The following is a 9,455-nucleotide window of genomic DNA, read 5'->3' as shown; positions in this document are numbered from 1 at the left end:
CGACCCAACGGCACGTAACAACAACAACAACAGCTATTTCTCTTCATTTTGAGTTGTGGTAGTTATAGAACACAGTTTCTATATAACATACCCTCTCTCACACCTGTATACACAGATTATACTTAACCGTTCATGTTGTTTAGTATTCACTGTGCCTTTCACAGAATGTAGTAACTACATTGAATATTACTTTCCGACTCTTAGTTTTTCGTCATTTTCCACCACCATTTACAAATGAACTATGCCAAACTTGCCTTCCCTACTCCTTGGCAGTGTTTCTTGTAGATCTGGTAACCCTCTCTTTCTCCTCCCCCTGTGGTTTTTTGCTTCTCCCAGAGAAAATTACTAGACAGTTTCTAGAAATATGCTGCATATGTAATCTTATACACAGACATGTACACACAAACACATACAAGTATGCATATATATGTTTATTTGGATATTTACCATGGACTTATAAGAACTACTTAAAATTCTAAGAGCTACTTAGAATGCATATAATTCTACTTTAAACATATTTTTTTATTTAAAAGGTGAACAAAATTAAAATGTTGATTTTTCAGCCTTGATGCCCTTCAGTCTTAACCTGTGTAAGACTTTCTTCCTAATATCTGTTGGTTTCTTTATTAAATTTGCCTCCCTTTTTTACATAAGCAAGGGACTCTTTCAGGTGTATTGAGATCAACTCAACTAGACGGAGCTCTGGTAGCGTAGTGGTTACGAATCAGGCTGCGAGCCGCAAGGTCAGCAGTTTGAAACTACCAGCGGTTCCGTGAGAGAAAGATGAGGCAATCTGCTCCCGTAAAGATTTACAGCCTCGGAAACCCTATACAGGGTCGCTATGAGTCAGAATCGACTCTACGGCACGTAACAACAACAACAACAGACTAATTAAAGCTAGTTTCAGAACCTCGCTTTCTTGTTATTTGTCACTAGGTGTAGTCTTGTCATTCCATTTCATACTGGAGCTATGCACAACAGAACTACACACTGCTGTTTGAGTCTATTGTTGTATCAACTGTGTCAGTCCGTCTCCTTAGGGGTCTTCCTCTTTTTCATTGACTCTTCAGTTTACCAATCCTGATGTCCTTCTCCAGGGACTGGTCCTTCCTGACAACATGTCCAAAATACAGAACATGAAGTCTCAGCATCTTTGCTTCTAGAAAGCATTCGGATTGCATTTTTCCATAAGTTTGTTTATTCTTCTGATAGTCCATGGCATTTTGAATATTCTTAAACAACACCATAATTCAAGTGCATTAATTCTTTTATAATCATCCTTATTCATTATATAACTTTGAAGTACATCTAAGATGATTGAAAATATCATAACTTGTGTTAGGCCACCTTTGTCCTCAAAGTAACATCTTCGCTCCTTAGTACTTTATAAGAGTACTTTTGTAGAAGATTTGCCTAATGCAATATTACTTAGTGTCATGTTGTTGGTTCTGACTCATACCAAACCTGTATATGTTTCCAAGGAGTGGCTGGTGAGTTTGAACCACTGACCTATGGGTTTAAACCACCCTTGTAGTCCAGTGTTTCTTTCCTCAGCACCACAGCAGGACTCTACTACTTCGTTTGATTTCTTGACTGTTGATTCCATAGGCATTGATTGTGGATCCGAGTAAAATGAAGTTTTTGACGACTTCAAACTTTTCTCCACTAATCACGCTGTTATTTATTTGTTCAGTTGTGAAAATTTTTGTTCTTTACATTGAGATTCAATCCATATAGACAATCCTGTAGTCTCTGATCTTCATAAGTAAGTATTTCATCAGCAAGCAATGTTGTGTCATCGGAATACCGAAAGTTGTTATTGAGTCTTCTTCAAATTCTGATGCCATGTTGTTCTTCAAAAAATCCAACTTCACAGATTATTTGCTCAGTATACAGATTGAAATAAGTATGGTGAATGGAAAACCATCCAGACTCATGCCTTTCCTTATTTTAAACTGTTTAGTAAGTGTTGTTCTCCTCAAATGACTGCTTCTTGTTCATGTATAGGATTATCATGAGCACAATTAAGTGGTCTGGAGTACAATTCTTTGCAATGTTTTCCGTATTTTGTTATGACCACACAGTCTAACAACTTTGAGTAGTCAATAAAACACAGGTAAGCAACTTTTTGGTATTTTCTGCTTTTAACCAAGATCTATTTGACTTCATAATAATATACCTCATTCCATGGCCTCTTCTGACTCTAACCAGAATTTCTGGCAGTTCCCTGCCAATATACTGGTGGTCTTGAATTATCTTCAGCATATGTTTGTGAAATTCAAAAGGACCAATGCCAGTCCATTTCAGTTCAGTAAAGCCTAGGATATTGGTCTTTATGCATGCCATTTCATTTGTAATGACTTCCAATTTCCCTAGAACTATACTTCGTACATCCCATGTTCTGATTATTACTGGATGTTGGTAACTGTTTCTTCTCATTGTGAGTCTTGCCCCATCAGCAGATGATGGTACCAAAAACTTTGCTCCATCCATATCATCACAGTCAACTCTGCTTTAAAAAGGCAACTCTTCCTCTGTTGTAATTTGAGTTTATTCCAACCTTAGAAGATAATGTTCCACTTAAGTTTTTCAGTGGTTAACCATTTGGAATTGGTCTGCCTCTCCTTCTTTCTAGTCTGCCTTAGTCTGAAAATTCAGCTGAATCCTGTCCAGCATGGGTAACCCTTTTGGTATTTAAAATTATGGTAGTATAGTTTCCAGCCTCACAGCAACATAAAAAGCCACTAGAGTAAGACAGACTGAATAGATATGTGGTGGTCTCGTGCTGTAATTCTTTTCTATTATTTTGTCTGATTGGGTTCCAATTAATCATCATATGCTACTGTTAAACTTAGGCTTTCTCTGTGCTTATAACCTCAGTTCTTCATCAGGAAGGAAGAGCCACCTTCCACGTGGCTGAGAGATGGGAAAAGAGTATGTAAAGTAGAATATGATGTAAGTTTTGAGAAGAGAGTACCTAAATAAGTAAGAAGTGGCCAAGGTAATTGAAATTTCAGTGAGAGGTCAAATAAGACATGGGTCTAAAATTATGCCTTGGAGTCAGTGTCATCTTGATTATTAGAGGCTTTGCTCCATAGGACTGTGAACCACTGGATCCTCAGTTGAAGCCCACCAGCCTCTCAGCAGGATAAAGATGAGGTTTTCTACTCCCATGAAGATTTAAAACTTCAGAAGTCCTATACAGGGTGGCCATGAGTCAGAACTGACTCAACGGCACTTAACAACAAAAAGCATCAGCTGCCTTGAAATAATGATGGTGTAAAACCAGAATGGCTAGAGTGGAGAAGAGATAAGAAAGGAGGGACTAAGAAAACAAATTTCTAGACCTGTTTCACCTTGGAAGTAAAATGCTATCTTGGGAAAGTGTTTTGGTGTTGTTGTTGTTGTTTTCTTTATATTTTTAAAATGAAGGAAATTCAATTTGTTTAAGTGCTGCAGGAAGGAGAGAGGTTGAAGTTTACATATTGGAAATGGATATTAATCTAAACTCAAAGCATCTATTAGACCAACACAGAGACCATTTTTAAAGGTTTTCTTTTTAATTGCCACTCAGACACCATAGTCAAAGAGATTTAGGGAAGCAGTGGGGCAAAGAGGTACCCTGTAATGATTGGAAAGCATGTAGTGTAGATCATGTATAAGTATTTTTTGTGCTACATCCTATCCCTGAGGAAAAGGAAGAAACAAACAAAAAGAGGCTTCAAAGTGGTTGAGGTTTCCAGGAAAAATGGAGGTGAGGAGAAAAAAACGAAGTGAGGGATGAGCTTGTATTACGAATGGGGTCTGTGTTTATGCTGTCAAGGTCCTTCTGAGAGTCCTCATTGTGAAAAACAATGGCCTATACAATACATTCATAAAGAGAAATTTTACAATGGGGAAGTGTGTTTGCATTATAAATAAGGATTTTAAAAATACATTTTTTTCATTTCACAATTAAAAGTCAATTCCACTTTAATGTAATTCATTATTCTTCCTTCTAGAAAAAATTAGCTATATTTATAATCTTCAGAAAAGTCACTCATCTTATTTTCACAGAGATTCTCTTTGTCCTTAGTTGGAGGAACCCTATGATATCACTGCATTATTCAGAATGGAATCTGGAGGAAAACAAAACCCTGCTTTACACATACAAGTGTATCTGAATATGTGTAACACATACTACCATCATGTATTTATGGTTATTCTTCATTTCTTACTTACTGAATGACTAAATTATAGTAAAGGCTGAATAACCCCTTTTAGATTTAGAGAGGGTAGTGGCTATATTTGAGAAATAGTTTATTCCAATTAGTCCATTAGTTTCCAATGGAGACCAGTGGTGAAATTAGTCCATTGGAGCCTGATTCTTCTTTTCTAAGTAAAAAATTCTTGACAAAATGTATAGCATGCTCCTAGTCCTGGGGATTCATTTAGAACTTTCTTTAAAAACATATTTTTGTCTTAGTCCACAAGTGATCTATACAAAAAATATTTTCATACAGAAGGTAAGCTAAATGTAAGATGTCTTCATTTGTTCTGCTCTTTCAGCTTGTTCTTTTTGCTGAAGGAATTACTGAACTATCTCTGGAGTTTGACTTTTACCTTCTATGAACTAATCAATGAATGGGTTTGTCAGGAAAAGCCACTTTCCAAATGTCCTAGGGCAGTTGTTAGAACCTGTGGTATGCATTGTGTGATTCTGGTTTGGAAGTAATTTATATGCAGGAGGAACAAAGCAAATTTTTTTTCTGTCTTACTTTAAAATCTGCATTAACAAATAAGAATGATTTGCTACTGAGCAGACACATTAAGAAAAATTACTATGTGGGAGGAGAACTACAAGTACAAAGTAGATCAGGACAGCAGGAGGGATCAGAGGAGGATAGAGATAGTTTTTGTTTTGTTTTTTAAATTAAAAAAAGAAAAATAGCATACAATATTTACCATGAATCTAATGCAATTCTAGATTTCTTTTCAATACGAATCTCTATAGTTTATCAGCCTTTTGATTACATTTTTAAAATTAACAAATTGACTTACCAACTTTTATCAGAAAAGGATGGTATTGTTCTCTCAGGAAAAGGTAAGACTCTTGAACTTGGCATGGGATTTCTGGAAGAACCAGTGCTAGTAAGAGAGTACAATGTCACCTTACTCAGTTACCAGTATCCACTGGTTAACACTGGTCTTCAATAGGCTGAGGACGGTCTTGAGGGAAAACAATTACATTTCCTACATATTGGTGAAGATATAGCAGTTTGTTTAGGTACACACATTTGTAGCTATTTATCTCTTTTTAATTATTTTTTTTCCTTTTTTAATATGCCTGATGTATGTTTATGCCAACAGGATTAGAAGAAGGGATAGGAAGAAAAGTATATATTGTATTGCAACTTATATTAGTTTTATACGACTTTCTTACAATGTTGTTAGATAAATTAACCAATACATTTGAATTTTAACCAAGTATCCAATTCATTTGGAATTTAATTAGTTTATTGGCTGCGTGATGAGAAAAAGGCTTGCAAGTGAGCTTTCTAGAAGGAAAAGGCTGTGGGGAGGTCAAATAGGAAGTTGCTTTTGTATGACAATTTGGATATAAATAACTTGGTTGGTGCCCATTGGTCAATTTTCCTCTCCTAGCAACCCCATGTGTCAGTAGAATTGCCCTATATGATTTTCTTGGTTGTTATCTTTTTAGGGGGCTGTATGTAGGGCTCTGGTAGCGTAGTGGTTACGAATCCGGCTGCGAACCTTGAGGCCAGCAGTTCGAAACTACCAGCTGTTCCGTGGGAGAAAGATGAGGCATTCTGCTCCCGTAAACATTGACAGCCTCGGAAACCCTGTGCAGGGTCACTATGATTCGGTTCCTATTCCAAGGCACATAACCACCACCACCATGTAAGGGTAGGAGTAAGGAGTGAAGGTTAGGGTTGGGACTATGGCTAGGTTTAGGCATTACTATGACTAGTCTTAGTGTTAGGGGTAAGGGTTGGACTAAGGCTAGGTCTAGTTTTTAGGGCTACCGTTGGGTTTATTTTTATTTATATATTTCTTGAAATCTGTGTGATTTCCTCATTTGGTAGTTTTGTAACTGGATTATTCCTTCATTACTTTAAGGTCTTTTTGTTCATCCAACTGCATCTCTGGTTCTCTCTTGTCAGTCTTTTACTTTGCATACTTCTATATCTGGGTTGAGTCTAGGTGATATTGTCATGTATGTTGGTTTCAGGTTGTTGTCTGCTGTTGGTGGGTGGTTCTATGTCCAAAGAACTCCCTTTAGTATTTTTTTTGCAAGGTTCATCTGGTTTATACAACTTTTTACAATTTTATTTGCCTGAAAATGACCTTATTTTGGCATCATGTTTGATGGAGAATTTTGCTGGCTTGGTAACTATCAGTTATATATTTTTATTTTTTTATTTCAGAGTTTTATATATTACCTGTAATATTTATGGCAGCAGAGTGCCACATCTTTCTCTAAGAGAGCCACTGGGTGGGTTCAAACCCACAGTTGTTTCGGTTAATAACTGCATGCTTAACTTTTGCACTACCATAGCTCCTTGTTGTTGTTGTTGAATGCCACTGAGTCAGTTCTGATTCATAGTGACCCTGTATAGGATTTCCAAAGAGTGACTGGTGAGCTTGAACCACCAACCTTGCAGTTCAGCGCATTAACCTGCAGCACCACACCAGGACTACCCAGAGCTCCTTAAACAGTTTATATTGTTGTTAAGTGTAGTTGAGTCAGTTCCAATTCATACAGGAGACCCTATATAGGGTTACAAGGAACAGCTGCTGGTGGGTTTGAACTGCCCACTTTGTGGTTTGCAGCCCAGTGCTGAAACTACAGCACCACAGTATAGAAAGAGCTTTTTTTTGTTGATAGTTTGTATGTTGAAACTATTTTTATGTAAAATCCAAGAAAAACAAAAATTTTAAAAAGAAAAATCTTACCTAGTTCTGAGTTATAATAACATAACTTATTTTGGGTTTGGCACTGTGTATTAATGTGCCAGACTGCAAAGCCTCTTAAACTGCAATGTCGGTGGTTCAAGCTCACCAGCTGCTCCTTGGAAACCATATACACGGTCGCTATGTGGTGAAACCGGCTCAACAGCATTTAATAACAACAACAATCTATACTTTAATTGGTTTGGAGAAAAAGATACCTCTATTCAGATGCTGTTGTTATCTTGTTGTTGTTGCTATCAAGTTGATTTTGGTGACCTTATATGGTTTCCAAGAACAGCTGGTAGGTTTAAACTGCTGACCTTGCAGTTAGTTGTCCAGTGCTTATCCTACAGTGCCATGCCAGTAATCCTATTGGATAGGAAAAACGGGCACTGAAGAGTTGTGTGCACACCTTCAGGAGAACCTGGCCCTGCCAGCTCTGCTCTCATTTAGTAATGATTGTAACTAAAACTTGTTAATCGAATCTGTTTTGGCTTTTGTTGGTGAGCTTCATGTTTAACCTCCCACCTTGGTTGACATTGAACTTGTCTCTCTCTAATGGCTTCACAGAAGCCCAACAGTCATTTCTCAGTTCCTTAAGTAAACATCACATTACTTAAAGTTAACATCACATGGTGTCCTCAAACACCTTTTCTGTATAGTTATGTTCTGCTGACCTCTAATTTACTTGTAGGAACTGCTTTTAAGAAACTTTTTTTTTTTTTTTTTAAAGACTCCCCCCACCCCAGCAAACTAGCAGAAACCAAACAGCATAAAGATGTAAGAGTTTACCTCACTGAGATACTCCAGGGACTACTATGTCTTGTAATGTAAAATAAACATAAAGGAAAGCTCCATCCTTCAAATTAAGCAACTTAATATCATCTTTGTTCTACTCTGGAATTTGTATAGGGTACAGATTACATTAAATATTCTTCTTTTGTGATTTACTTTTGTTTTCTAGACAACATATCAAATGGGCATGTGACATTCTGTGAAGGGGCTACTGTGCTTTATTCTGTGAGGGCAGTTTGTCTTGGATCATAAACTTCTTCTTTTTGAACCAGACTTTCATCTTGTACAGATATTTCTCAGGCCTCTGTTGAGCAGTTTAGAATTTCGTAAGTCTTAAAAGCAAAGGGGGAACTTCCAGCTAAGGGGAAAACCCCAGACCCCCTAGCTCAAATGTCCTACCTAACCTGTAGGTCAGGCCCTTCCCTATGTTTTAGTATGTTTATGGATCTGTGAATCATTGTCATTTGTCACTGTAATAATTTAATAACTTAGAACCAGTTTCTCAAATTCTCCAAGTTCTTGATAATTTGCTTTGCAATATTAATGCCAGAGGACTAAATGCATTCTTTGCAAGCACTTTTACTTTAGGATTAGGAAAACAGCACAATGAGTGAACTGGAACTAGAAAAATTCTGCCTTTCAAACATTTTCAAGATAAATTCTGATCTTGACCCAGGCCTCAATATTAGGGGAAATTGGGGTGTGGGAAACTGAAGGACACCTGCCTCAGTGAGAGAGCGCTGATAATTTTCCTCATATGTTAGGTTTATTATTACTTAGTATATTATTTCAAGAAAAGTCAGAAGTATAGAAGCTTGTTTAAAATATCTGATTTTGAATGTGTAGCCAAAAAAAAAAAAAAAAGACTCTGAAGATTAAAAAAAAAAAAAGATCATCCACTTGAGCCTCTGCCTTGGTGGAAAAGTCAGTTACACATGTACTGTATTTCTGTTGCTCTCAATTAAATATATCAGCTATTTATTTAGTCCAAAGATCACTAATAGGTTGTGGTTATGTGCCATCGCCTTGGTGCAGACTAATAGCAACTGTGTTTAGGGTTTCTGAGGAACAGCTGATGGGTTTGATCTAGTAGTTCCCAGTCCAGTGCTGATCCTACAGTTTTACCCCAGAAGTCCAGTAGGTTGATAGGAATTATGATATGATTTGTTGTTGTTGTTGTTGTTAGACACCAGAGAGTCGGTACCAACTCATAACAACCCTATGCCCAACAGACTAAAAAACTGCCTGGTCCCACGCAACCTCAGAAGCATTGCTAAGCCTGAACCCATTGCTGTCTCAACTGTGCTAATCTATCTCATTGGGGGTTTTACTCTTTTTCTCTGACTCTCCACTTTACCAAACATGATATTCTTCCCCTGGGACTATTCATTCCTCTCTGATAGTGTGTATGAAGTATGAGAAACAAAGTCTGATTATCCTGGCTTCCAAGGAGCATTCTGGCTGCACTTCTTCCAACACAGATTGGTTTGTTTTTTTAGCAGTATGTGGTATTTTGAATATTCTCCTCCAACACCATAACTCAAACACATCAATTCTTCTACTGTCTTCCTCATTCATTGTCCAACAAGCAGATTCATATGAGGTTATTGAAAAAACCATGGCTTGGATCAGGAGCACCTTAGTACTCAAACTGACATCTTTGTTCTTCAACACTTTAAAGAGGTCTTGTTCAGCAGATTTGCCTA

The sequence above is a fragment of the Chrysochloris asiatica genome, unplaced genomic scaffold (genome assembly GCF_000296735.1).
Source record: "Chrysochloris asiatica unplaced genomic scaffold, ChrAsi1.0 scaffold00098, whole genome shotgun sequence".
NCBI lineage: Eukaryota > Metazoa > Chordata > Mammalia > Afrosoricida > Chrysochloridae > Chrysochloris > Chrysochloris asiatica.
The sequence above is the reverse complement of the archived record's forward strand: the minus strand, read 5'-3'. Positions refer to the sequence as shown.